Genomic DNA, 5,515 nt, shown 5'->3' on the forward strand with positions numbered 1-5,515 from the left:
ACTAAATAAGATAAACAATCTAAGAGATACTGAATAAGATAAAGAATCTAAGAGACACTAAATAAGATAAAGAATCTAAGAGACACTAAATAAGATAAAGAATCTAAGAGACTAAATAAGATAAAGAATCTAAGAGACACTAAATAAGATAAAGAATCTAAGAGACACTAAATAAGATAAAGACATTAAGAGACACTAAATAAGATAAAGAATCTAAGAGACACTAAATAAGATAAAGAATCTAAGAGACACTAAATAAGATAAAGACATTAAGACATTAATCAAACCCATACCAAAACCCCATGTTACCCAGAACACCATGTTACCCCAAACCCCATGTTACCCAGAACACCATGTTACCCAGAACCCCATGTTACCCAGAACCCCATGTTACCCAAAACCCCATGTTACCCCAAACCCCATGTTACCCAGAACACCATGTTACCCAGAACCCCATGTAACCCAGAACCCCATGTTACCCAGAACCCCATGTTACCCCAAACCCCATGTTACCCAGAACACCATGTTACCCAGAACCCCATGTTACCCAGAACCCCATGTTACCCAGAATCCCATGTTACCCAGAACCCCATGTTACCCAGAGCACCATGTTTCCCTGGTGGTAAAAACCAAACTAAATGAATAATGGTGGTTGCAGTCACTCCTTTTAGATTTCTTCCAAGGTTGTAGAAAGAGAAACTAATTCTGAACTTGTTATTAAAATTAGAACCACTTCAGGTTTGTCAGCACATTTTAAAACACCAGTCCACTGCTGAACATCCATTTAAAACACAAAGCTGACCTAAGATCAGCATGTAGGGTCAGCTTCATTCTACTCCTACTCCGTCCCCTGGGCTGCTCTCTCCTCTCCCGGTCCAGCTTCAGCTCTGGAGCTCAGAGAGACCATCTCCATGGCATTGACATAAAGATCCATGCTGCTCACCCTGTTCACTCTCTTCTGCCTCCTGGTGGGCTAGGGAGACACAGCACCAACAGTCAGACTGGTACTGGTACCTCTCCCCCTCACCCACTCCCTCTAGTTTAAATGACTTGTAAAGTCTGAGTAAATGTTTTTACCTTGTAGTATAGGTAGGAGGTGGTGATGCCTGTCAGTAGGATCAGCAGCACTACAACGTGTCTGATGATGAAGGCTGGCAGAGGAGAGGCTGCAAACAGAAACACCTTTGATGAGGGGACTGATCATCATCACATAGATCTGTGGGAAATCTGTCAATGACAAAGTTATAAGTCTGGTTCATGTTCAGTTACCTGTGATGGTGAGGGAGAGGAGCTCACTCTCAGAGGAGAAGTTATGAGAGAAAACATAATTGTCATAAACACAGCTGTAGTTCCCTTGGTGGGAGTCATCTGCAGCAGGGAAGAGGAAGGCAGCAGAGTGATTGACAGCTGGCTGGGTCTGGGTTCTGTTGGAGCCGGTGAACGTGAGGAGGAAGGAGCCTCCTGGGTACTGTGGCTGAGTGGAGCAGGTGATGGTGAAGCTGTAGCCCCTGAACATCTCGGGCCCCTGGTGGCCCCTGGAGACCCCTCCCATTGAGTCAGTCAGGGAGATATCAGGCTGGACCAGGAGATCTGTAACAATAAAAGAGAACAAGAAAAACCTCTTCAACTAGTTTCCTATAGATATGACAATAACATCAGCATGTAACAGTGCTGGCCACCCTCCCTCACAGGGCAACATGAGTAGTGGGCCTACAGTCACTGAGACAACATATGTTGATATCAGGCTTAAGCAGGACATCTGGAACAAGAGGAGAGAAAAAGAAAACGTAGCTCCTCAACTACTTTCCTCATTTAGATATGACAATAACATGACATGTGACAGTGGTAGTGAGTAGAGACGTTCACTGAGATAACACTCAAATACAAAGCATTCTGGGATATTTAAGTTGTATTTGAGTCCTACTTGACTGAGTGATCTATTTAGTAAAGCAGACTGACAAGCTAAACAGTCATCATGAGAGGTGCAGAGGAAGTTGTATGAATGAAGGAAATCAGTTGAATATAATTATAATATCTTGTTATTACCTGAGCAGATCACAGTGAGTCCAGGAGAGAGATAATAAATTCTCCCACACTCCCTCAGTGCAGACTCAGACCCAGAACAGATAACTCTAAACCCTCTAGTGGTGTTTCTTGGTAGTTCTGAAACAGTGGAGCCACAACCCATCTGTCTACACACTACTTCAGCTACATCCTCCTGGTTCCAGTCTTCAGCTCCCACAGTCCTCCACTCTCCATGGTCGTACCGCTCCACTCCACCAGCACAGCGACTGCCTCCTCCCACCAGCCTCACATCATCAGGCTCTGAGAAAAGAAAAGAGAGAGACAGTAATCTTACTATTTTCTCACTAAAACACACCTATATTGTCTCTCATATTCTTCACTCCAGGTGAGAAACAATGTTGATTGAGTGACAAACTGTTTCTTACCTGAGCAGGTGAGTCCAACAGCATTACCAGGTAGACAGGTGTTGTTTTCTCTGTCTGAGGTGTCACAGTCCAGGAGAAGGGACTCATTGCCTTTACACTGGAACTCTTTATCCCAGGTCTGACCCTCACCTTCTCCATAGAGCCCCCCCTGTAGAGCTGCAGGAGCCCCACAGCCAAGCTCCCCACAGACTACCTCTGCATCCTGCCGGTCAAAGTCAGCTTCACACACTGAGGCCCAGGACTGATTGGACTTCACCTCCACTCTCCCAGAGCAGAGACCAGCTCCATCCACAAGCCGCACAGACTCTGGAGAAAAAGACTTGGTTGAACATTGAATCAGTTTTGTTGATGACACTGTCAAGGACTAAACACATATATTAGGGATAGAAGATTGTATTTTGCTATGTTTGATACTGTAAGAGGTAGAAATGGGTTCTTAGTCACTCAGGATAGGGTTGGGAATAATGCAGGCAGGAGACAGGAATAAGTTCACTTCACTTTATAGAAAATAAACAGCTGGACATCCATCAGGCAGCTTCACTTCAGTACCATCTGAACTACAATGATCTGCCCATGAACATCTCCCATAAACCAATATGACAAACACAAATATAATGTTTAAATACATCTGACATCTCTCCCTCTATTTAAATGAAATAAAAACACATAAAACATGATACATGGTAATATTGTATAATGTATAAATAAATCTCTCAATATGACCAGTCTCTTACCTGAACAGGTCACATGATGATAATATCTACCAATACAGTCACCAGGTCTTCCTCTGATGTCACACTGTCTAATTGAAGACTCATCTCCACTACATCTAATTAGTATGACTCCTCTTCTTCCATCTTCGTCCAGAGGTCCTCTAGATTCAGCTACAGGATTCCCACAGTCCATCTCTCTACACACAAACTTAACCTCCATCATGCTCCACCCCACAGTACATAGACCCAACCATTCTCCTCTGTAGAAGAGTTCCACTGTCCCAGAACAGGAAGTGGTCCCATCCACCAGTCTGACTGAGAGTTCAGCTGTAAACAGCAGAGAGGAAAACACAGTGGTGAGGACAGATGATGACAGTGATTCTGTTATTCTAACAGCAGTAGTGCTTTGTGGTTGACAAGTATTAGTAGTTCCATAAAACACTACTTGTTATTGGGGTTTAGAATGGTTTGTATGGACACATGAATTTCTCCATGTGGGATAATAAAGTTGACTAATATTGAACTGCTATAATCACTGTAGATTTATACTCTACCTACCTGGTGGACTGACGCTTTGAGCCTGGAGATCTGAGGAGAAAGAGAGAGACAGAGGAGAAAGAGAGAGAAAGAGACAGAGAGATAGAGAGAAACAAAGGAGAAAGGGAGGAGTCAGAGGAAGAGAGAGACAGAGGTTAAATGAACATCAACATGACCTTTCATGATGTGATGGGGAAGACAGGCTTATCGTTGGTATGGTGCAACAACACCTATGTGTACATACACTATATATACAAAAGTATGTGGACACCCCTTCAAATGCTGTCCCCAGTCCACCTGGTCGTGCTGCTGCTCCAGTTTCAACTGTTCTGCCTGTGGCTCTTGAACCCTGACCTGTTCACCGGACGTGCTACCTGTCCCAGACCTGCTGTTTTCAACTCTCTATAGACAGCAGGAGCGGTAGAGATTCTCTGAATGATTGGCTATGAAAAGCCAACTGACATTTACTCCTGAGGTGCTGACCTGTTGCACCCTCGACAACCACTGTGATTATTATTATTTGACACTGCTGGTCATCTATGAACATTTCAACATCTTGGGTTTTAGGTTTCTGTACAGCACTTTGTGTCATCAGCTGATGTAAGAAGTAAATAAATAAATAAATGTGATTGATTAGTGGACTCTATTTCAGCCATACCCCTTCCCGACAGATGTATTAAATCAAGCACTCAGCCATGCAATCTCCATAGACAAACATTGGCACTAGAATGGCCTTAATGAACAGCTCAGTGACTTTCAACATGGCACCATCATAGGATGCCACCTTTCCAAGTCATATTGTCAAATTTCCCCCAACTCCTCTCCTCTTCACTTACTCTTCTCCCCCTCTCCTCTCCTCCCGCTGTTCTCTTCTCCCCCCTCTCCTCTACTCCCCTCCCCCTGTTCTCTTCTCCCCCCTCTCCTCTCCTCCCTTTCCTCTTCTCCCCCTCCTTTCCTCCCCCATCTCTTCTTCCACTTCCACTTTCATCTTCTCCACTCCCTCTTCTCTTCTCGCCCCTCTCCTATTTCTTCTAGTCTCCTCTCCTTCTCTCCACCTTCTCCTCTCCCTCTCCTTTCTCTCCTCTTCGGCTCTCTTCTCCTCCCCCCTTTCCTCTTCTCCCCATCTCCTCTCTTCCCCCCTCTCCTCCCTCCTCCTTTCCTCCCCCTCCCTCATCTCTTCTTCCACTCTCCTCCACTCCCTCCTCTTCTCTTCCCTTCTCTTCTCTTCTCGCCCCTCTCCTATATCTTCTCCCCTTCTCCCCCTCTCCTCCCACTCTCTTCTCCTCCCCCCTTTCCTCTCCTCTCCCCCCCTCTAACCCCATCTCCGCTCCTCCCCCCACTCCTCTCCTCTCCCCCTTCTACTCTCCCTCTCCTCTCCACAATGTCAGCTTCTCCCCCCACCTCTCCTCTTCTCAGCCTCTCCTCTCCACTTCTCACGCTCCCCTTTTTTCTCCTCTTCTCCTTCATTCTCCTCCCCCTCTTCCCTCCCTCTCCTCTTCTCCCCCTTCTCTTCTCCTCCACCTCTCCTCTCCCGTCTCCTTTTCTCTCCTCTCTTCTCCTCCCCTTTCCTCTTCTCTCCACTTATCCCCCCTCTCCTCTCCTCCCCTCCCCCTCTGTTCTACTCTTCTCCCTCTCTCTTCTCCTCTTCTACCGCTCTCGTCTCCTCTTCTCCACCCTCTCCTCTCCTCCCCCTCTGTTCTACTCTTCTCCCTCTCTCTTCTCCTCTTCTACCGCTCTCGTCTCCTCTTCTCCACCCTCTCTTCTCCTCCCCCTCTGTTCTCCCTCTCTCTTCTCCCATCTCTCCTCTTCTTCCTA

The sequence above is a fragment of the Salmo salar genome, chromosome 08 (genome assembly GCF_965601325.2).
Source record: "Salmo salar chromosome 08, fSalSal1, whole genome shotgun sequence".
Lineage (NCBI taxonomy): Eukaryota > Metazoa > Chordata > Actinopteri > Salmoniformes > Salmonidae > Salmo > Salmo salar.